This window comes from Salvelinus namaycush, chromosome 5, assembly GCF_016432855.1.
Source record: "Salvelinus namaycush isolate Seneca chromosome 5, SaNama_1.0, whole genome shotgun sequence".
Classification (NCBI taxonomy): domain Eukaryota; kingdom Metazoa; phylum Chordata; class Actinopteri; order Salmoniformes; family Salmonidae; genus Salvelinus; species Salvelinus namaycush.
Genome location: NC_052311.1, coordinates 39,924,920 through 39,950,538, shown reverse-complemented (window position 1 = coordinate 39,950,538; position 25,619 = coordinate 39,924,920). Strand labels below are relative to the sequence as shown.

Sequence of the window (25,619 nt, the reverse complement as noted above, 5' to 3'; positions counted from 1 at the left end):
GGCGGAGGTAGCGGTCCTGCTGCTGGGTTGTTGCCCTCCTACGGCCTCCTCCACGTCTCCTGATGTACTGGCCTCTCTCCTGGTAGCGCCTCCATGCTCTGGACACTACGCTGACAGACACAGCAAACCTTCTTGCCACAGCTCGCATTGATGTGCCATCCTGGATGAGCTGCACTACCTGAGCCACTTGTGTGGGTTGTAGACTCCGTCTCATGCTACCACTAGAGTGAGAGCACCGCCAGCATTCAAAAGTGACCAAAACATCAGCCAGGAAGCATAGGAACTGAGAAGTGGTCTGTGGTCACCACCTGCAGAATCACTCCTTTATTGGGGGTGTCTTGCTAATTGCCTATAATTTCCACCTTTTGTCTATTCCATTTGCACAACAGCATGTGAAATGTATTGTCAATCAGTGTTGCTTCCTAAGTGGACAGTTTGATTTCACAGAAGTGTGATTGACTTGGAGTTACATTGTGTTGTTTAAGTGTTCCCTTTATTTTTTTGAGCAGTGTATAATAATAAGAATAAAAGAAAGAACAGAGTTTCAGCAGCAAATGATGTGTAAAAGTGTGTTTGTTGTGTCGGTACGCATGTGTGTGTTATGTGGTTGTGTGTGCGTATTTAGTGTGTGCGTATTTAGTGTATGTGAATGTGTGGAGGTGTCAATGGAGTGTGTGTTAGTGCGTGTACGATACAGAGTTTAAAAATAATACAAATATTGTCTAGTGAGTGTGCACAAGGTCAGGTCAAGATAGGTTCTGTGCAGATAGTCAATTAATGGTTATCTGAACTATTTAGCAGTATTATGGCTATTTAGCAGTCTTATGGCTTGGGGGTAGAAGCTGTCTCGGAGCCTGTTGATACGAGAGCTGACACCGCCTGATATAGAGGTCCTCAACCCCAGTGATGTACTGGGCTGTCTGCACCACCCTCTGTAGCTCTTTGCGGTCGAAGGCGGTGCATTTGCCATAACAAGCGGTGATGCAGTCAGTCAAGATTCCTTCAATGGTGCAGCTATATAATATTTTGAGGATCCGAGGGCCTATGCCAAGTCTTTTTCGCCTCCTGAGAGGGATGAGGTGTTGCCGTGCCCTCTTCACAACAGTGCGGGTGTGTGTGGACCACAGCCCTGTGGATGGGGTCTCTCCCCTCTTTCTCCTATAGTCCACGATCAGGTCCTTAGTTTTACTGACGTTGAGGGAGAGGTTGATGTCCTGGCACCACACTGCTACGCTTCTGACTTCCTCCCTGTAGGCTGTCTCATTGCTGTCGGTGATCAGGCCTACCACTGTTGTGTCGTAAGAAAACTTGATGGTGTTGGAGTCGTGCATTCCCAGGCAGTCGTGGGTGAACAGCGAATACAGGAGGGGACTAAGTCCACACCCCGGTGGGACCCCCGTGTTAAGGGTCAGCGTGGCGGAGGTGTTGTTTCCTACCCTCACCACCTGGGGCCGGCCCATCGGGAAGTCCAAGGATCCAGTTGAGTTGCAGAGGGAGGTGTTCAATTTCAGGTTCCCGAGCTTGGTGATGAGCTTGGAGGGGACTATGGTGTTGAACGCTGAGCTGTAGTCTATGAACAGCATTCTTACATAGTGATTTATGACAATACATTGCATATATAAGGTCTTTCTTTGAGGGCCTAGTTATGCCCTAACACAAGGGTGTTAGGAATCTCCTGGTTTACAGGCCACATCAGGCCTGCAAGTCACATTATGCTGGCTTGCAAAGTGATGTGTAATTCCTATTGGAATCCAGCTAGAGTTAGGATATCCAACAAGAATAATTGTTAATCACCCGCAACCTGCATTCAGAATGACTGCCATGGTAGTGAAGATTGAAAACTGGAACAACCAATTACAAACAGATTAGATTAGTTTAGAAAATGATATGTTATTTATCTTTGGTTGATACATTTTATGCTGCACAATCAATGCAAAAACAACTGAAATAACAGTAAAACAAACAATGTTGAAAGTCTCCCTGCAATAGAGCATGCTGGGAAATATATGGTTCTTTGTAGAACCATTTTTGCCTTCCAAAGAATCCTTGCCTTCCAAAGAATCAAAGAACCCTTTCTTCCAAAAACGGTTCTTCTGAACAAAACAGTTCTTGGTAGAACCTTATCCCTTCGCAAAGAACCCCTTTGGAACCCTTTTTTTCTGAGTGTATTGGCCTTTTGCATGTTTGATGTCTCATTGGAGGTCAAAGCAGGCTTTCTTGTATCCATCCATGTCCCGTTCCTTGTCAGTGGTATCTCTAGCCTTTATCCTTGGTGGATATTGCCTGTAATCCATCGTTTTTGGTTTGGATATGTTCGTATAGTCACTGTGGGGACGACATCGTCTATGCACTTATTGATGAAGCCTATGACTGTTGTGGTAAAACTCCTCAATGGTATCGGATGTATCTCGAACATAGCAAAACAGTCTTGTAGCCTCACATCTGCTTCATCCGACCACTTCCATATTGAGCGTATCACTGGTACCTCCTGTTTGAGCCTTTGTTTGTAAACAGGAAGCACGAGAATGGATTCGTGGTCAGATTTGCAGAAGGGAGGGCATTGTATGCGTTTCTGTGGGTAGAATAAAAGTGGTCTAGAGTTTTAACGCCCCTAGTATTGGTAAAAGTGAGGTAGGACGGTTTTATGCCTCCCCGCGTTAGTCTCCACCCACCAGAAACACTGCCTCTGGGTGAGCTGTTTCTTGTTTGTTTATGGCCCCATACAGTTTGTTGAATGTCAGAATTGATGTAGACCGGCATGATAATTATGGTTGAGAACTCTCTTGGTATATAAAAGGGTCAGAAGCTTACCATAAGGTATTCTATATAAGGCGTGCAAACAATAAGGATGGGGTCCTGACCATACACTGTATTAGTGTCTGTCAGAGGATGTGAGTGGAGTTGAGTGGTCAGAAATCCCGCTCATTGCTCATGGAGCGGTGATCATGCTCCGGTACTCCATGTCCTTTCCAACCACTCAGCTAAAATCCGCTCCTTGCTCACAAGAAAAAAAACTGCCTCTCCAAATTCGCTCCATTCATTAAAATCACAATTTAACCAACACCCATCAATTTGTGTGACTACCTGGACCTACCATTTGGTTTTGAAGTATTGACACCAAACCATATGCTTTGAATGAAAAGTATTATAATAAACAGGAAAATGTGAATGTAAGAAAGCGCTCATCATTTCAAATAGGCGACATGTCATATTAAACAGCATATAAACACTCTAAATAGGTCAGGAGCCAGACACGGAGCCTGAGAAGGAACAGAAATTCATTATTTAGGCTATATTATTTCAATTTTTTCAAGGCTATAGCCTATAAAGAAATGTATTGTGAAACATTTGCAATTGCTACACACTAGGCTGGTAGGAAGTCAGGGATATTCAGCACTCAGTATTTTATAAACACCAGTTTGGCCAGAGTCTTTGGCTTCAGGCTCATGTGATAGTGCCTGGAGAGCAAGCAGGCCAGCAGCGGAGAATATCCTATACGTGCTTGCAGAGCTACTGTAGATGTTAAACACCCTTTTGGCCACTCTTGCCAGGCTGGGCAGGGATGCAGAGTTTTTTAAATTTGAGGTACTAAAGGTTTTTAGGGAAAATAACCCAACCAGGCCTCCCGACTGGCGCAGCGGTCTAAGGCACTGCATCGCAGTGCTAGCTGTGTCACTATAGATCCTGGTTCGATCCCAGACTGTGGCTGGCCTCGACCGGGAGACCAATGAGACCGTGCACAATTGGCCCAGCGTCGTCCAGGTTTGCGGAGGGTTTGGCCGGCTGGGAAGTCCTTGTCCCATCGCGCTCTAGCGACTCCTGTGGCGGGCCGGGCGCATGCACGCTGACTCGGTCGCCAGTGTGTTTCCTCCAACACATTGATGTGACTGGCTTCCGGGTTAAGCGACCAAAGAAGCAGTGCAGTGTGTCAAAGAAGTGTGTCAAAGTGCAGTGTGTCAAAGCAGTGTGTCAAAGAAGCAGTGCGCCTTGGCGGGGTCGTGTTTCGGAGGATGAACAGCTCTCGACCTTCGCCTCTCCCGAGTCCATACGGGAGTTGCAGCGATGGGACAAGACTGTAACTACCAATTGGATAACATGAAATTGGGGAGAAAAAGTGGTATATATATATTTGTATTTATTAAATAAATAAATAACCCAACAAAAGGAAAAGCTCCTTGAAAGATGGAATATGCCAGGCCTATTGGGCCAAAAACAATTATGGTGGAATAATGACCAGGTCATTGTATAGATAATAGAACAAAAATGAAGGAAACTTTTAAGAGATCAGATTTTTTGTTTACAAATACTTTGCTACAATGACACACTTAATTAGCTAACCACCTCATTCCTTTCTTTTAGCATGTGCAACGTAGTAAGTACACCATCATGCTTTCGGGATTTGTGTCTTTCAGATTCCAATGATTCTTTGGTTGTGGACATTACATCACAGCACTCCCTCTCTTGCTCTTGGTCCTCATCTTTGTAAGTCACCTTGATTTTGTACCTATGTGATTTTTCCGTTTTTGAATGAAAATATTTAGGTAACTCCATGACTGTAGCTAAAGCAAGGGCCTATAGCAGCACACAAGTAGACTACAAATGCATGCTGGGCCGGATATGCCCTGAGCTCGTGAAGTGAGCGCTATTGGAGCGGGAGAGAAGGTCGACACTCCAGCCTTTGGGAATCTCGCTCCAGTCAAATTGGGCAGGCTCCTCTCCTAGCTCCACTCTCCAGTCTAATTGGACAGGCTCCTCTCCTCACTCCACTCTCCAGTCTAATTGGACAGGCTCCTCTCCTCGCTCCACTCTCCAGTCTAATTGGACAGGCTCCTCTCCTCGCTCCACTCTCCAGTCTAATTGGGCAGGCTCCTCTCCTCGCTCCACTCTCCAGTCTAATTGGGCAGGCTCCTCTCCTCGCTCCACTCTCCAGTCTAATTGGACAGGCTCCTCTCCTCGCTCCACTCTCCAGTCTAATTGGACAGGCTCCACTCTCCAGTCTAATTGGACAGGCTCCTCTCCTCGCTCCACTCTCCAGTCTAATTGGGCAGGCTCCTCTCCTCGCTCCACTCCAGTCTAATTGGACAGGCTCCTCTCCTCGCTCCACTCCAGCGCTGCTCCACTCACATACTCTGGTGTCTGTCATCATATTGTTTGATAGATTCGTAAAAACCTTATTGTCTATACACCCTCTTGAGAAGAACGGTATTGTTTGTTTTGAGTCTTCAGTAGGTCTTCCAGCCCCTGGTAAGACTGATCTTATTCCACCTAATGACTCACAACCACCCTGAGAGAACTGTCTGAGACATTATTTGTCCGTATTTGAGAAGTTCAAGAAGTAAAGTAAAAACATTGATTGTAATGTTCTCTTTTGAAGACAGAGTAACCAATAAAAACAAATAAAAATACTGACACTGACTTCAGCACAGTGAGAGGTACCCATGGACGGATGCTGCTAAGCAGTGACCTTGAGCTTCTGTCTGGGTGTGAGAAGTGGTCAACCCCGTAATACAGATCACTTGCTCAAACAGGTGACTGGGCAAGGCCATATTTTAAGGCAGCAACAGACCTTAGAATGCCCGACCATAGCTACATAGCTCTATCACGTCTTGTGATGTGGCGTGGGAGCTTAATGTACGGTTCCTTCATGAAAAAGGCTTGCAAAAGAAATGAGAACATCCGACCATACAGTAGCTATCACGACGATGCAATGTTATGTGGGGACTTTTGACATGTCTGGCTCATTTATGATACCACTGTTGTTTTGTTGTTTTTCGTATTCTATCCACTCAGTTATAAGTGATGCTCTCTTTCCCGTCCTTCAGACGATAAAGCAATTATTTATCGTCTTCATCCCCTTATCTTTCCGCAAAGTGCTCCAGCAGTCAGCCCCCTGCCTAGAAGGAAGATAGGAATCCCTGGCCGCCTCCGTGCCTGCCTGCCTGGACTTTGATTCCCCCAAACACATGTGGGCTCATTGGGGCCATAACAGAGGAGTGTCAAAATGTGCTCTCTTCATGTTAGATCTCTGCCGTTGTCTAATAGTTTCCCATTTCTTTTCTCAACTGTGCCGAAATCAGGAATGAAGACAGGAATGAAGACAAGACAAAAAATTTCCCATTCCCAGGTCATATTTGGAGCTGTCTGTGTCTACCTATCTAGTAGGGGTTTTCTCACCAGGTCTTTTAGATGCGTAATGAGGATTCTTAGCCAGAACATCTGGTAACACTGAAGTGGTCCTTGTAATACGGATTACTGGCAATTCAAACGGGTGACTGCGCAAGGCAGTGTTATTAGGGAGAAACAGGCATTTGAAAGAAATGAGAACACCTGGACATTATGTGATTCTCCTCTTCTGCTGCATCTTCAGCTGTATGTAGTTAGTTTTATTTTTTAAATTTAACTAGGCAAGTCAGTTAAGAACAAATTCTTATTTACAATGACGGCCTACCCCGGCGACGCTGGGCCAATTGTGCACCGTCCTATGGGACCCCCAATCACAGCCGGATGTGATAAAGCCTGGATTCGAACCAGGGACTGTAGTGATGCCTCTTGCACTGAGATGCAGTGCCTTAGACTGCTGCGCCACTCGGGAGATAGGCTCCATTTAGTACAGTCATAGGGGACAAATTAAACATGCATGTCTATGTAAATCCCTTGTTTTTCTACACGCTTAGAAAAAAGGGTTCCAAAAGGGTTCCTCAGCTGTCTCAATGATGTGGAAACAATGTTGATTGATTCAACCATTGCTTTGTTTAACTCATGTACTACAATGTTTTGGCACAAAAACTGTGCATGTTGACTTTTCTTCTGAGTTTCAACGTGTGTGTGTGTGTGTGTGTGTACTGTAGATATCAACAACAGAAAAATTGCATGCAACGTCCTCCCTTGATAGTGAGAGTTATATTCGATATTGGACATGACACTATTGTGTAAGCATACCATGGGTTTCATTTTTACCACATGACATGGCTCCATAGTGTACAGGCACTGAACTACAGTACAACAGATATTGATGTCATTTATATTATTTAAGATGACCACTGGTTTGAGGGTTGCTGGTGTACAGTACATGTTTTACATAGATACACAGTATTTTGAACATTGTATTCCAGAGGACATTACACAGACATAGCTTTTAGTCCATTTGTGAAGAGATTTATGGTATACAGTGCCTTCAGAAAGTGCCTTTTATTCTCACCCATCTTCACACAATACCCCATAATGACAATGTGAAAACATATTTTTGCACATTTATTGAAAATGAAATAATAATCTAATTTACATAAGTATTCACACAATCCAAAGTGTAATTAATAACAACATCATGCTCTAAGGGATATTTAGTGTCTGCTTTAAAAAAAAAATTACCCTTCTACCAATAGGTGCCCTTCTTGCGAGGCATTGGAAAACCTCCCTGGTCTTTGTGGTTGAATCTGTGTTTGAAATTCCACTGGACCTTACAGATAATTCTATTTTGTACAGAGATGAGGTAGTCATTAAAAAATCATGTTAAACACTATTATTGCACATGCAACTTATGATGGGACTTGTTAAGCAAATGTTTACTCCTGATTCTATTTAGACTTGCTATAACAAAGGGTTTGAATACTTATTGACAAGACATTTCAGCTTTTCATTTTTAATTAATTTGTAAAAATGTCTAAAAACATAATTCCACTTTAACATTATGGTAACATTATGGTGTGTAGGCCAGTGACAAAAAAAAATCTACATTTAATTAATTTCAAATTTAGCATGTAAGAACAAAATGTGGAAAAAGTCTAGGGGTGTGAATACTTTCTTAAGGTACTGTACAATTCCACATGCCTATGTTTGTGACTAGGGAACTCAAGGAGATCCACTACAGTAATCAGACATAGGCCTACACAATGTATTAACGTTTGGTAGCTTTTGGTGACGTTTTAGACAGTGTCAGAATATGATGTTGTTGTTGTGCATTTGCACAATGTGTAAAGAGAAAAACAGTCATTTTACCAGATATACATTTTTATTAACAGTTTAATACACTTGAAAACGTTTTTTAACATTACACTTGGAAATAGGTGTTATACATAGTCCCTTGTAAGGAAGAATTTAAGGAACAGTCAGTTTTTTTTCTTTTTCTGTAAGGTTTTCAAAACATGTCTAATAATAACGTTTTATTAGTCTAATGTTTGGACAGATAATCTCAATCGTATCTCAAGAAAACGCATCTTGTTATACTCTGGCAATGTATCAAATCTGGTTAACGTGTTCCGTTTGATAAACAGCATACCGAGCATGACCAATGCAAATGAGCATGCATACCACGTCTGTGCTACCAAATACTAATTGAGTGTATGTAAACTTCTGACCCACTGGTAATGTGATGAAAGAAATGAAAGCTGAAATAAATAATTCTCTCTACTATTATTCTGACATTTCACATTCTTAAAATAAAGTGGTGATCCTAACTGACCTAAGACAGGGAATTTTTACTTGGATTAAATGTCAGGAATTGTGAAAAACTGAGTTTTTAAATATATTTGGCCAAGGTGTAGGTACACTTCTGACTTCAACTGTATATATATATATATATATATATATATTTATATATATATATATATCTGTGTGTGTATATATATATTTGCAAAAAATATATATGGGGGATTGGAAGTGATGCAGTCAATTACATTGATGATACATCAATGAAATACATCCACAGCTACAACTCCAATTGACTCAAATGATGTCAATTAGCCAAGACATAATTTTCTGGAACTTTCCAAGCTGTTTAAAGGCACAGTCAACTTAGTGTATGTAAACTTCTGACCCACTGGAATTGTGATACAGTGAATTAGAAGTGAAATAATCTGTCTGTAAACAATTGTTGGGAAAATGACTTGTGTCATGCACAAAGTAGTCCTAACCAACTTGCCAAAACTATAGTTTGTTAACAAGAAATTTTTGGAGTGGTTGAAAAACAAGTTTTAATGACTCGAACCTAAGTGTATGTAAACTTCTGACTTCAACTGTATATGTGGGAAACAACCATCCCAGCTCTGCAGATTTAGCTGCGAAGAGACATTTACTTCATTTGTTTTGGTCCTGGGATGGTCGCAGGTCCAGAAATGGCAGAAAAATTGCGAAATTTACCTTGAGCTTACTCTGCAGGTAGCACTACTGGGTGATTTGAAAAGTCCTAGTCAATCAATCATTAATATAATAATACTTTTAGCAAAAATTTTATCTTTAATTTACAATCTGTAGAAACTTTGAGAACAGAAAGGTTCCGAAATTTTGTGAAACATCACAGCACATTTGAAAAATAGACGTCAAATAGAAAACCAATATGGATGATGTTAAAACTTCTTGTCAATAGGGGGGCGCTGTTTTCACTTTGGAAAAAATCGTGCCCAAATTAAATGGCCTCGTACTCTGTTCTAGATTATGCAATATGCATATTATTATTACTATTGGATAGAAAACACTCTGAAGTTTCTAAAACTGTTTGAATTATATCTGTGAGTAAAACAGAACTCATTTGCCAGCAAACTTCCATACAGGAAGTGAAAAATCTGAAAACGAGGCTCTGTTTCAGGGCCTGCCTATTCAACTGGCTTTTATTTATCGATATGTATGCACTTCATACGCCTTCCACTAGATGTCAACAGGCAGTGGAAGGTTGAATGGGGTGTCTAGCTTGATCTGAGGCCGAATAAGAGCTCTTGGAGTGACAGGTCCGGTATTTTCTTTGTCTTCGACGGCGCGCGGGGGAGCTCGACATTGTCTTCTGAAAAGCGTTCGGTTTACACGGCAAATATCTCCGGCTCTGATTTTATTTGATACATATGAGAAAAACATCATAAAGTAGGTTTTTTCAACCGAGATTTATCAGTTTATTCAACGTTTAATGGGACTTTTGGAATTTTCCGTTCTTTGCGCCAAGAGAGGATGGGAATGTTCGCGCCACAATGCTAGCCAAGGTTGCTCATTCGACAGAAGAAATGGACATTCTAAAACCAAACAACGATTTATTCTGGAAATAGGACTCCTTGTACAACATTCTGATGGAAGCTCAGCAAAAGTAAGAAAACATTTATGATGTTATTTCATATTTCTGTGTAATATGTTGATGCCTATTCTCCGCCGTGTTGGTGAGCGCTGTCTCACAATAACCCAAGCTGTATGTTGTGGTAAAGTTATTTTAAAAAATCTAACACAGCGGTTGCATTAAGAACCAGTGTATCTTTCATTTGCCATACTTTGGTCAGATTAGGTGAGTGTCCAAAATATCTCCGGACATTCTGGGGAAATGTTGCTACTTATTCACAATGTATAACCACGATTTGCAGCTCTAAATATGCACATTTTTGAACAAAACATAAATGTATTGTATAACATGATGTTATAAGACTGTCATCTGATGAAGTTGTCCAAAGGTTAGTGATTAATTTTATATCTATTGCTGGTTTTTGCGAAAGCTACCTTTGTGGTGAATAAATGCCTTTGTGTGTTTGGCTATTGTGGTAAGCTAATATAATTCTATATTGTGTTTTCGCTATAAAACACTTAAAAAATCGGAAATATTGGCTGGATTCACAAGATGTTTATCTTTCATTTGCTGTACACCATATATTTTCCATAAATGTTTTATGATGAGTATTTATGTATTTCACGTTGCTCTCTGTAATTATTCTGGCTGCTTTGGTGCTATTTTTGATGGTGGCTGCAATGTAAAACTATGATTTATACCTCAAATATGCACATTTTCGAACAAAACATAAATGTATTGTATAACATGTTATAAGACTGTCATCTGATGAAGTTGTTCAAGGTTAGTGATAAATTTTATCTCTATTTTGTCGTTTTTGTGAAAGCTACCTATGCGGTGGAAACATGGTGAAAATATGCGGTTGTGTGTTTGGCTATTGTGGTTTGCTAATAGAAATACATATTGTGTTTTCGCTGTAAAACATTTTTAAAATCGGAAATGATGGCTGGATTCACAAGATGTTTATCTTTCATTTGCTGTATTGGACTTGTGATTTCATGAAAATTATATTATATGATATCCCTGTCCCGTTAGGCTAGGCTATGCTAGTCAGCTTTTTTGATGAGGAGGATCCCGGATCCGGGAGGGTGATGAAGTAGAGGTTTAAGAGATAGATGGGAGGGGTTGAGTGGAGGTGAAGGATGGGACTAATAGCAACAAGATGACTAATGTGAAATATACTGTGTTCGTAAAATGTATATAGGTTCTGAACCTTTGTGACACAGCACAGTTGAAAAATATATTGCAAATAGAAATCAAACTGGAAATAAATGGGTGGGGTTGAGGGTAGCGGAAGGATATGAGTAAAAAACAAAAGATAACTATTGTAAAATAGATTGTAAAATACAGTGCATTCGGGAAGTATTCAGACCCCTTGACTTTTTCCACATTTTGTTATGTTACAGCCTTATTCTAAAATAGATTCAATTTTCACACAGAATGTTGTGAAAATTCTTTGCAACTTCCAGCGTCCATTTACTGTGAACACTGAGGCTGTACCCACTTTGATTTAGGGCTAGGCGTCCTGTCAGCGGGACACCTGTCGACAACTTCCAGTGAAATTGGAGGGTCGCGCAATTCAAATAAATAATCATAAAAATTATGGATATTAAACATCTAGGTACATACAAGTGTCTTATATCGGTTAAAAGCTTTAATTCTTGTTATTCTAACTGCATTGTCCGATTTTACAATAGGCTTTACAGCGAAAGCATGCCATGCGATTGTTTGAGGACGGCGCCCCACATCAAAATATTTTTCAACCAGCACAGGTTTCGTAAAATCACAAATAGCGATTAAATATTCACTTACTTTTTGAAAATCTTCCTCTGATTTGCAATCCCAAGGGTCCCAGCTACAACATGCATGGTCGTTTTGTTAGATAAAATCCTTCTTCATATCCCAAAAAGTCAGTTTTGTTATGCTGGTGAATGAGGACCCAAAAGCGACGTAATAGTAACAGAGTCTTTATTCCAGTAATAAACAAATAATGATTCTCCTGGATATTATCAATGGTCAATCCAAAACAGGAACTGAAATCCTCTCGTCAATAGAGAGGAACGACTGGAGACGCGACCACAGACTGCAGGTCGCTTCAGGAAGGCACTGGCCGTAGCTGACATAGACACCTGCTCACACGCAGCATCTGAAGAAGGCAAAGAACACGACAGGGCGGAACAAGGACACAGGAACAGCAAACATCAAACAAGAATCCGACAAGGACAGAAGCGGAAAACAGAGGGAGAAATAGGGACTCTAATCAGAGGGCAAAATAGGGGACAGGTGTGAAAGAGTAAATGAGGTCGTTAGGAGAATGAGAAACAGCTGGGAGCAGGAACGGAACGATAGAGAGAGAGAAAGAGGGAAAGAACCTAATAAGACCAGCAGAGGGAAGCACAGGGACAAGACATGATGAAAGACAAAACATGACAAGTTTAGTTGGCGCCATCGATTTGAGTAATCCACTCGTTCAATATGCAGAGAAAGGAATCCAAAAAGCTACCGCTAAACTTTGTTAAAACAAGTCAAAATATGTTTCTATTAAATCCTCAGGTACCCGAAAATGTAGTTAAACTATAATATTTCATACGGAAAGAAGTATGTTCAATAGAAAAGAAAATTAGCAAGTGCCCGTCCTCTTCGTCACGCGCGCACAGACTGATTTCCAACTCTGACTCCCAGTACCAAAACTCAAAATTCTTCCTCATTTAGGAAGAAACAAGCCTGAAACCTTGAACAAAGACTGTTGACATCTAGTGGAAGCCACAGGAATTGCAATCTGGGAGCTGGAATTGCATAGGACCCATAGCTTTCCATTGAAAGAGCATGGGCTCTCCCCCCCAAAAAAATCCGGTTGGTTTTTCTTTGGATTTTCTCCTACCATATCAATTGTGTTATAGTCTCATACATTATTTTAACATTTCCACAAACGTCAAAGTGTTTTCTATCCAATGGTACCAATTATATGCATATCCTGGCTTCTGGGCCTGAGTAACAGGCAGTTTACTTTTTGGCAGGTCAGTCAGACAGGAAGTGGAGAAAAATAGACCCTAGCCTGAAGAAGTTAGTTTTAACAGTGGTCAAGTAGGCTACTGTGGCTATTTGATCATAATGTAGGCATACCATAGTAGCCTACCATCAAAAACAATGGAGAAAATGCATCCCATAACATTTTAACATGGAAATAGCTGTTCTATCATTCAGCCTACAGTAACAGCCAATGTGTGGTGTTCAATGTAGGCCTACATTCCATGAGACTTTTGAAAAAAACATGCAGAGCTTGACATTAACCGGTTTACCCACTTCTCCTTCAGACAAGGAAGTGTTTGAAATGTTGTGTTGTTTGATGCAAGAAACCACTTTACAAAATAAAATTCATTATTATTCCCATACCATTATTACAGAGAATCAGACAAATTATTATACCCTCTCCCTACACATGTTGTGCTCTTGTTAGAAGCAATCACTCCCCTATTGCTGACTACAAATTATTTGTAACTGGGCTAATAACTTAGTAACTAGGAAAGGATATGAACAAAATGTGCACAGGTGGCTATGGGCAGCCTTTGCTTTGATCTCAAAACAAGCACATCTACTCATGACCACAGCTGTAAACACAGTCCAGTTCAGAGTAAATAGCACAGATCCATACAGTATATGGCAATGGTCTATTTGCATATAGGCCTACTGCAGCTCTGATTGGTTATGCGACACTGGTCTCTGTAGAGTAGGGGCTGAGTCTTGCACAATAGAATCCTGCTCCGATGCGTTCTGCCTACTACATAATCTCTTGCATAGTTTGTTTTGATTCGGTATGTTGCACTGAAATTGGCTAATATTGCATTCATTCGATCACTATTGCCACAGTAAAGGGAAACGTTGATAGTGTTAACTAACAAGGGAAAACTCTAGAAAGTTGAGTGAAGTTCAATCTACTGCTTCTCTCCATGGGCTGATATTTCTTCTGCGCTCTGCTTGGCAGTCCAGAGGGAGCTGCATGGCAGTCCAGAGGGAGCTGCATGGCAGTCCAGAGGGAGCTGCATGGCAGTCCAGAGGGAGCTGCATGGCAGTCCAGAGGGAGCTGCATGGCAGTCCAGAGGGAGCTGCATGGCAGTCCAGAGGGAGCTGCATGGCAGTCTCGGGGCTACTGTGCACCCACACATGCGTGCAGCTTAGAGGGAACATTTCACATCACATGGGAAAAAGATTTTGTCATGGCAAATCCAAGCTTGACATTGGTCTGCATTGACGTTGTCGCATGCCTTATCTATGGCCAGAAGGAGGGTGGCACAGTCATGGGGATGGTGATCGTATACCTTCCTCCATGCTGAAAAAAAGTCCTCAATAGGTTTGAGGAAAAGAGAGTATGGGGGCAGGTATAGGGTCACGAATCTGGGACAGGCCCAAAACCGTGCCTGAACCACTTCTGCATGGTGGAACCTGACATTGTCCCAAACAATGACATTAGGTGACGCCGTCACCTTGACAAGCCTGCTGAATTTCATTAAGAAACACAATGAGGTGATCAGCGTTGTAGGATCCAAATAATGGCCTACATCCTACCACACCATGTTAGAGATAGCTGCGCACATGGAGATATTTCCCCCACGTTGTCTAGGCACTTGGACGGTCGCCCGTTGGCCGATGAGGTTCCACCCACGGCGACGAGTTTTGGCCAGGTTGAAGCCCACTTCATCAACAAAGATATTCTTGTGATGATTCACAGGAGCATCAAGTACCATTACCCTCTAAAAATACATTTTGGTTAGTTATTTTTACAGTATAGTTCCAGTATGATATTGTGAAGTATCATGGGCATCAAATAGTAACAGTAATATAGTATATAGTGCTGCACCTGAACATACTCGGCCCGCAGTTGTTTCACCCGGTCATTGTTTCTCTCAAAAGGCACCAGGTAAATGTGTTTCATAGATACCTGGTGCCTCTTCAAAAGGCAGGCGATTCTTGGTAGGCTGATGGATGCCACATTGGCAAAGCTGTCATCATTCTCCTCAATGGCCTGCTTTATTTTGGATAACTGTATGTCATTCCTGGCCCTCACCATTTCCACCACTGCCCACTCCTCCTGGTCGGTCAGCACACGGCCACGGCCATCACCATGGGGCCTTCTGTAAATTCTGAGGGTAGAACAGAGTATACTGTCAATAGATCGTACTGTAAGAATACTGTAACATGTTTTGTGAATTTACAATATGTAATTTACTGTAAATGTAATGGTAAAGCATAGTGCATATTCTGCAGATTTACCGGTTTTCTTGGCAAAATGTTCTCATGATCGAATTGACCTTTGATCTTTTCAGATTGGGTTGAACTAATCTGGCAGCCTCTGCCATGGTAAGGCCGCTGTTTAAAAACCTGGGCAAAAGACTTGCTGGCATGAAAATAGGAATGAATGATCAGTTCATGAAGGAAATTGCAGAATTCTGCACCCACTATTCAAAGTGAATAGAATAAAAGGGAAATGTGTAGCTCTCGTATTCGATAAACTGTACATTGTAGAAACTATCAGAATAGAAAGGTTCAGAACTTTTGAGAAACATCACAGCACAGTTAAAAAAAAACTGGATGGTGTTCGGAGATAGATGGGAGGGGTTGAGCGGAGCTGAAGGTTAGAACTAAAAACAAACAAAAGATAACTGATGTAAAATATACTGTGTTTGTAAAATGTATATAGTATGTACTGTATGAGTTTGAAGTAGAAGCCTAAGTGTTGTAGTCCATTAGTTTACTCCAATTAGGGAGGGGTGGTAGGGTTATGGGAAAATGATACAGGAAAATATATACAATGTATATTTAAAATAATATATATATTCATAAAAACATTCATGGGGGATTGGAAATGATGCAGACAATTACATTGGTAGAAGCCACAAAAATATAAAAGCAGCATGTAAAGTGTTGGTCCCATGTTTCATTAGCTGAAATAAAAAATCCCAGACATTTTTCATACGCACAAAAAGCATATTTCTCAAAAAGGTTGTGCACACATTTGTTTACATCCCTGTTAGTGAGCATTTCTCCATTGCCAAGATAATCCATCCACCTGACAGGTCTGGCATATCAAGAAGCTGATTAAACAAACAGCATGATCATTGCACAGATGCACCTTGTGCTGGGGACAATAAAAGGTCACTTTAAAATGTGCGGTCATGAGGAGTATATCTGTCTGTAATAACCCATTCTTTGGAGAAAAACTCATTCTGATTGATTTCAATTGACTGATTTCCTTATATGAACTGTAACTCAGTAAAATCTTTGAAATTGTTGCATATTTTATTTATATTTATGTTCAGTATATTTGCAATAATAAAGCTCACCCCCCCAAAAAATAAATACTTTACTGTGAAATGCTTACTTACAAGCCCTTAACCAACAATGCAGTTCAAGAAATAGAGTTAAGAAAATATTTACTAAATAAATTAAAGTAAAAAATTACATAAAAATTAACAAATAAAATAACAATAACGAGGCTATATATACGGTGGGTACCGGCACCGAGTCAATGTGCGGGAGGTACAGGTTAGTTGAGGTAATTTGTACATGTAGGTAGGGGTAAAGTGACTATGCATAGAGGGTGTCAATGAAAATAGTCTGGGTGGCCAATTGATTAATTGTTCAGCAGTCTTATGGCTTGGGGGTAAAAGCTGTTAAGAAGCCCTTTGGACCTAGACTTGGCGCTCTGGTACCGCTTGCTGTGTGGTAGCAGAGAGAACAGTCTATGACTTGGGTGAGGTGACTGGAGTCTTTGACAATTTTTGGGGCCTTCCTCTGACACGTATGCACTACCCACTGTAGCGTCTTACATTCAGATGCCGAGCATTTGCCATACCAGACAGTGATGCAACCAGTCAGGATGCTCTCGATGGTGTAGCTGTAGAACTTTTTGAGAATCATATGAAAAGTATTATGAGCATTGCATTGTGAAAGGTATTTCTAGATGAAACACTGATGAGGTTAGGTGAAAAAGTTACTGTGTGATTTTGATTGTTGTACTTAGTCAATTGAAAACGTTCTTAAAGTAAATTCTTTTTTAAAAGTTTTGATGACCTGTTTAGACTTTTATACTAAGAGTTGTGAAATTTTACCACATAGTACCAAAGCGATAAAAAAACGAAATAGTCATGTCTATCCTCCCTTGATAAACAAAAGTATAAAATAATAGCCAATCAGCGTTGAGCTAAACTGAGTGAGCTCAACAGTGAATTGTCCTGGGGCATCAAAAAAAGTGTCAAGGGAAGCCAATTTGGATTTGGCTTCACACCAATCACATCGAGAGCAAAATGTAATTGACAGAAAAAATGCGCATCTTGTTGTGTTGTTGTCCTCGGGTGGCTAGCTATCTAAACTTGGCCCTTTCCCAAATTAGCCATGGATGGAGATAGGGATTTGGACTTGTGGTTTTACTTAATTCTCCGTACTGGCCAATGATTAGAACGGTGATTCTGATCCAACCTTTAAATTCATACATGGCCTGAGAGGATGGAAGATCAATATGTAGCTAGTTGTAGTAGGCTGATGTTAACTAGCTGGCTCATTGTTGCCCATGAAAGGAACTTAGGCTAGTGAGCAAGCATTTTAGCCAGGTAGCCTATGACAACAAAAACTATAAGCGTACTGTATGACGGAGTCATAGACCGTTTGTCAACATGAAAGAGAGAAGGATGACATTGGCATAGGGTGAGTCAGCGTTTTTTCTACTTGAATGCATACACACACACACACACACACACACACACACACACACACACACACACACACACACACACACACACACACACACACACACACACACACACACACACACACACACACACACACACACACACACACACACACACAGAAATCAGAACCATGGACAGCCAAATCATATTTAGCTTACGTTGATTGGACTAAATTGTTTTTGGTATCTTTTAGTTGTTACAGTATTAGACTAAGCATAGGTGATTTGATGATGTTGAAATGGTACTGGAATAGTGGAGGCAGCTCCTGTTTTCTTTGCGACTTGCTGTAGGTCATGTAACTCTCTGTGGTTCTAAATCAATAGTTGTTTAGTAGTCCGAAAATGTCGGCAACATTAACTTGCTTGAACATGCTGTAGGTCATGTAGCTGTTTGTTACATGCAATATGGTTTGTGGATTTCACCGGACAGAGGTTGCTGTCTTGTTTTGTGATGAAACAAAGGTGTGCCACTGTGTCTTCTTATTGTCTCGGCCTTAGGCCTATATATCACAGTCGCAAGGCATATGAACTAACAGGTCATAGGGAAAACAACAAAATTATCATAACACATGTAATACGGCTTTTTGGGAGGTTGGTTTCCCCAGGGTATTTTTTGATTTTTTAAATTAGAAAATAGTTTGACAACCCTGTTTGTAAGCTTTTAAATGATATCAATCTCAACTGTTAATCTTTTCCAGAGATGAAGACATGGATATCTCATGGTATGGTGGGGTATGCAAAATAGGGTATCTTGAGCACCTTTATCTCTTGAATGTTTTTGCATTCAGGTCTAAAAAGTCACTTTCTGAGCACTTCAACAATGGGCAAATATGTATGGAAGGTTTTGTTCCAATCAAAAGGGATGCTGTCAAAAAGTGATTGCATTCAAATGGATTTTACCCATCAGCCAGGCGAACACGCCACTGTAGTGCGTTTAGTACAGTACTGTTCCTAACATTTCCTTTCACAGGGGTCGCGGTACAAACGTTTTGTATGTTAACATTGTGCATTCACCATACACTCTACATTCCATGATGTCTGTGATTGCATTCCTATTTATACTTCCATAGAAAACTGTAGTACGTAATCAATAATGTCCTTTAGTTTTCCAAATTGCTGTTACACTGTCTATACTTTATTTACCATCCAATTCAGAGCCATTTCTAGATGTTCTACTCTGGTTTTGTTAAATTCACTCTTATACAAATTGCATACAAAATGCCAGAGTCCCACTAAAAACATGCACAATTTTTCAAAGGAGGTCGCATAATTTGGAGGGAAAATCAATTTCCCTCAACTTCTTAAAAGTGATATCTGGCTCAGATTAGAACAACTAACAGATTAACTGGTTTGTGGAAGTTGAATAATTCATGGGTTTTCTTTACCCTGAATGCCCTGTTTCTAGTGATATGCAGATGGTGTCATGACCTCAGTTGTATAATTGATGAGCGTAGTGGCCTCCGTGTCAATGTCCAGTTGGATGCTTCTACACCTGCATTGCTTGCTGTTTGAGGTTTTAGGCTGGGTTTCTGTACAGCACTTTGAGATATCAGCTGATGTTAGAAGGGCTTTATAAATACATTTGATTTGAAGCGGAATCCACTGACAATCGTCTCTAGCTAACTGTTCTGCTCATGATCAAAGTTACCTTTCCATTTGTTCCAAGCCAGCACATGATGAAAACTCAACCGTCTCGCCCGCAATCTCTACACACTCTCACTCTCACTTTACAGTCTCATCTGCGCTGTATTACAGACAGTAACATAGTGACCTTACCTGACTTTGTATAGATGGATTAGCTGACAATGTCACGAAAACAATGTGCACGCTTCAATGGGGCAGAAGTCCGTAAGTTGTTGTGATTCTGGATGGCCAAATGGCCAGTAACAATGACAAGAAACTGCCATGCGGGAAATCATAAGTGTCTCGTTTCAGCTACTATAGTTTCATCTTGTTCTTGACACTGTCTTGTTTTGAGGTGTTTGATGGATTTCATGTCAATCCTAATATGGCTCAAATTCGCTATCTAGCTAACCAACAACTTTAACAATGCATTTGAGAGACAACAAGTGCTCATTGTGCAAATGTATTATGTTTTTTTGTAAACATTGGAGACAAAATATCGTTTACATGTAGTCAACATTCCAAAACCAACCTTGTCGGTTTTGTTGCTGAACAACCAACCCTTCTATAGATTGTTCTGTTGTCAGTCTATATCTGCAAGGATATAAATTAGGTTATTCAATGGAGATGTATGTTTGTGGCATATAGTCGGTTTAATTGTTCAGTTCCTCATATTGATCTATCAATTGTCTCATTAGTACCTGGCGGTGGTGCACCCGTTCCGTCTGATGACCCGATGAACCCGCTCTAAGACCATCTGGATCAATCTGTTTGTGTGGGTGGTAATTTGCTTCCCTGACGGACTGGAGAGCTGCTCCATGAACCTGGTCACTCCCAAAGAGGTGCTCTGGTAAGGTCACAACCCTGACATAACATCAAATCAACATTGAATTTAGGTGGATATTTAATTGACTTGACTAACATGATTTCAACATGGGGTAAACGAGATCAAGAAATCATGTTGTTGGTTTGCTCTTGAAATAAATGTTCAATGCTGAAAGAAATACGAAATCTGATGTTAATAGAACTTGGAGTTAATGTAGATTTGTCTGATGGGGTCAGAGGTCAGATGAGTCATGCTGGTCTCTATATCATGATCCTCTACTCCAATGCCATATTCACCCCCCCCCCCCCCAACTAGCTTTATGAACAAACCATACACATGTTATTGGCTGGGGAAATTACTGGACTCCTGCAGAAACTGTTCATAGAAATCCAAATGTCAATTAAATTGGTAAAGAGGCCTTTTAGGGTATCAGGCAGAAAAACCATCGGAGGAACCTGTTCTCGGAAGTAGAGCTGCTTTCAAGCATAGTATTAATCAGTGGTAGAAAAATGAACACCTACTACGTACTCACACCCTTCATTGTAATTACTGTAATCCTGGGGACACTTTTAACAGTGTGAAAATTTGTTTAGCTACAATTCCTGCATCCTATCTAATGATCAAATGTATTCATAGCAGTGGGACATCCCACTGGGCACAGACATCAGTTCAATGTCTAGTTTCGATTGACATTTGGTTGAGTCAACTAACGTGAATTCATTTAACCATGTCATTGGATTTAGGTTAAACGTTGAGTGAAAAAAATATGAAATGCCCTTACTTTCTGCAAATCCAATTAGTTTTCCACGTTGATTCAACATTCATCACATATATTTTTGGGGTTGAAATTATATGGAAACAACATTGATTCAACCAGTTTTTGCCTAGTGTCACGCCCTGGCCATAGAGAGGTTTTTATTCTCTATTTTGGTTAGGCCAGGGTGTGACTAGGGTGGGCATTCTAGTTTCTTTATTTCTATGTTTTCTATTTCTTTGTTTTTGGCCGAGTGTGGTTCCCAATCAGAGGCAGCTGTCTATCGTTGTGTCTGATTGGGAATCACACTTAGGCAGTCCTTTTTCCCTTTTTCATTTGTGGGTAGTTGTTTTCTGTTTAGTGTCTGCACCTGACAGGACTGTTTCGGTTTTCCCTCTTTGTTATTTTGTTTGAGTGTTTTGAGTATTAAATTGATCATGAACACTTACCACGCTGCGTTTTGGTCCACTCCTTCGTACGACGATCGTTACACCTAGTGGGATGGTACTGTAGCTACTGAAAGCTGATACACATGTTCGTTCCCTCTCTCTCTCTCTTTCTCTCTCTTTCTCTTTCTCTCTCCCCTCCCCCCAGGCACACCCTCTATCAGACCATCACGTCTTTCTTTCTGCCCTTGCCCCTTATCCTCACCTGTTATATGCTGATCCTGTGCTATACCTGGAGGATGTACCTGAAGAACAAGAGTGGCAGAAAGCGTGGTCAAATGTAGTCGTGGTCATCAACCGTGGCAGAGCCTGATAGTTACTTATATACACAGAGACACACAGAGGTACTAGATACAGTAAATGTGAGACACTAGAAATAGAGATGCCCACAGGTATGAAATTACAGGTTTTGGTGGGTGTTCTAAAAAGAAATGACATTAAAACAGTTCTATGCTGGAGAAATCTAACGGAACCATGACCTCCACTCAGTAATCTGGTCATTAGCCGTCTGTTTCTCTGTGGGTAGAAATTGAGCCTGAGGACAAGGTTATCCAGTCAGTAAACCACAATTATAGAAAAAAATTATAGTGGGGATCACTTATCTAATGCAGGAGGGAACTTCTTGATTCATGCTTCTATGCTGGTCATTATTGTCACTAACCCCTGCCCCTGGTTCCTCTCCCCTCCTCAGCTTCAGTGCTAACAACCAGTCCCGGGACCGAGCCATCCGCCTCACCAAGATGGTTCTGGTCCTAGTGGCGGTTTTCCTGGTGAGCGTAGGGCCCTACCACATGCTCCAGCTTGTCAACTTAACACTGCGGCGGCCCACACTGGCCTACTACACCTGCTACTACCTGTCAGTGTGCCTCAGCTATGCCGCCAGCAGCATTAACCCTTTCATCTACATCCTGCTCAGAGGACACTTCCGTCGCTGACTCACTTACTGCAAGCCGACCAGCAGGCCTAGTGTTGAGAGTGAGCCTTGTGGGCCCCAGGTCCGTACACCACATTCCAGCTTCTGACAGTCCTGTCCTCAAAGCAGGCACACACACATACACACGCACACACATGCATCCATGCACGCGCACAAGCGCATCTCCCCACACGTGCTCGCATCCACACACACACACACATACACACACACCACCACCATTACAGCTTATCCCCAGCACACTGCCTGGGGCATTACCTATGGCAGGAGTGCTTTAATTTACATTGTGGATTGACTTACACCTCAACCGGATCAGAGTGTTATTATTTATTTTCTATTATGGTTTTCAAATGGACTGTACGGTAGAATACTGTAGTTATTACATTGTAAAGTAATTATGTTCACATGAGTAGTTCCTGCTGTTAAAGAAAATACATATATTGCTAATGGATCAGTCTCATGGGTGGTTAGCATAACACGCTAGGGGTTATTGCCTGTTAGGATATTTTTGTGTTGCCATCTTGTAAAGATACTGTACTTGTATTCAGAATATGGTTCAAATTTCTCATGGTGGCAAGGCTCCATCCAGAGGTAGATTGGGATATTGCAAGGATTGATCCACTATCATTTTGGATTCACCTGAATTCGGCTGACGTTACTTTCACTGTGTATTTTAATGTATAGCTAAAAAAAACAAATAACACATTTTAAGTGTTTTCCATTAGCACATTGTTTGGCATTTGTTTTCAACCTAAAGTTAGTGTTGCTATATCATTAATTGGTGCATTGATTGTGATGTGTGGGACTTTGAACACACAGAAACATCTGTTCTACTGAACTCTATCTACTGCTAACAGTGCTGAGACTGCTGAGTGAATAAACATTTATTACAGATAGACTGAATGCTAAGAACTAGACTGGAATCACTGGGATCGGTCCAGGGTGTTTTGGTATTGTCTGGTGTTAACTGGGCTGGACTGGGAACTGGCCCCAGGATGTAACGGTATTACCAGTCAACAGACTGACCACTGGCCACAGACACACAGATGGACAGTACCACCAGGGGCACCTAATCAAATCACTCATCCTTACCCTCACCCAGCCTGGGATCAATAAAAAGCCTATAGCAAACCAGATCAGACAGATAGGCGTAGCGTCACACCCCCGGCAAGGCTAAGGGGAGACTAAAGTGCAACCCCTCCTCTCTCTCTCTCTCTCTCTCTCTCTCTCTCTCTCTCTCTTTCTATATCGTTCTCTCTCTCTATGGTAATCCCTCTCTGTTTTTACTCCAAAATTGCCTCAGGCATAGAGTGCTTTGACATATTGATCAATATGTCTCAATGTCAACATACTCCTGTTGTCTCCATGGTTTCCAATTAGTCTCTTATTGGATTGGTTGTGCTCAACATACTAAATTCCATTGTGTTATTGGTCGACCATGGATTCATTTGTATGTTATCAGTACCAGTGTACCTCATTTATTAACATTACCTCTCCGCTCACACCTCCTCCAATAACATCAAATTATTAAATCGACTAATATACCAATGCGATATAATTATATTTTCTTCCTACTCTCTCTCTATACTCTCTTCAACTGTTACTTCAAAAATATTTCCTTCCCATACTACTGCCTATATAAATCTTCCGTCTCTTTGTACACCTCAACCCTCTTCTTTCCCCTCTGTGACTCAACCCCATTACCTTTTCCCCTTTCTCCATCTCTCCCTATACACCTTGCTCTCTGCACTTAGCCTAGGCACCTTGCTGGTCAAATTGAGGGTCTCTGTGTTTTAAAAGGGTGCTAGTCCACAAAGTGGATGAGGGCTATAAAAGAGATGACACTCCAGATAATTATTTCAGTTACGTCTTATGTTTTATTTTATTTTCTACTTTCTTTTGGAAATGACACATCACCTTCCTGGTTCCAGTCAGCCTGCCAGTCTGGGGGAGACAGACAGACAGACAGCTGTAACCTGACTTTGTTTGACCTTGTTTACACCGTCATGGCATCATGTGACACCAGGACCTTGTCAGTAGCACTGGCACCCCTGAGGCCTTGCAGCCTAGCGTCTCTGTCCCAAGACTGTCTGCCGTAGGGAACCCAGACACCCTCTCCTCTAACCCATCCCACCCTGCTCACCCTGTCCCTGTCTAGTGTCTGTCTACCCCCACCATCCAAAAGGTAGCACAGATAATCATGCACTCATGTAACTATTCATGTATCTGAATAGAATAGAACACGCATTGAGAGGCACAGGGTCAGCCACAGAGCAGCACAACTGAATGTAGAGTTGGAGCTCTTTCACTTGGTTTAGGAAAAAATAGTATCGCAGTTGTCTGGATAAGAAAATGTGTCCAGAATGTGTACAAATAAAAATGTGTCAAGACAGTCCATAACGTTGTAGGAGTCTGACTTCATTGTTTAAAGCCGTTATTGTTGTTTTCTTGGTAAGACTTTTGAAAAAGTGTAATTACAGTTTGTAAATAGAAAATATGCTGCCTTATTTTTTTTTAAATATATATAATAATGTATCAATAACATGTGACCTTGATGTTTGTATTTTAGTGAGAGAGAAACAGAAAAATAGAAAGAGAAAGACAGAATCCCTATTAAAACTATTTTATTTTAGCATTATTATAAACAGCAGAGGGCACCCTTTTCCAATGTTCCTCAAACTGCAGTGTTTCCCAACTGTTGGGAGGTCACAACTGGTTTGACTTATTCTGTCTACTTGCCTCACAAGGCATCAAAATGTCAGTAAGTTCATCATATTTTTTTGTACAGTAAACCATACATTTAATCAGAATTTGATGATTTATTTAATTCTTCCCCACACATCTTAAACGAAGACCAGGGGATTAGGCCTATAATACAATTAAATGAAGACACTGACTTGAATCAGTCAAATGAGGATGGTACAATGACAACATGAAATAGAGCAAATTGAGTTGAAGTGAATTATAGGTTCTCTATAGATAAAACACAGTGGTGTCAGTTGTTTAGCCATCACGGACCACCTCATTGACCACCTACAGCATGGATAGGCAACCCTGATTTTGTTCCAACTATGCACCACACCTGACCAACGTGTATATAGCCAAGTCATCGTTACTCATTGTGTATTTATTCCTTGTGTTATTATTTTTCTATTATTTCTCTTTTTTCTCTGCATTATTGGGAAGCGCCCGTAAACATTTCACTGTTAGTCTACACCAGTTGTTTACGAAGCATGTGACAAATAACATTTTATTTTATTTTGAT

General features: G+C 41.0%; 1 pseudogene; it reads left to right on the top strand.

The window, feature by feature from the left end:
• The first annotated feature begins 19,607 nt into the window (after nucleotides 1–19,607).
• LOC120047110 lies at nucleotides 19,608–22,358 on the top strand (annotated as a pseudogene).
• The last annotated feature ends 3,261 nt before the right edge of the window (nucleotides 22,359–25,619 follow it).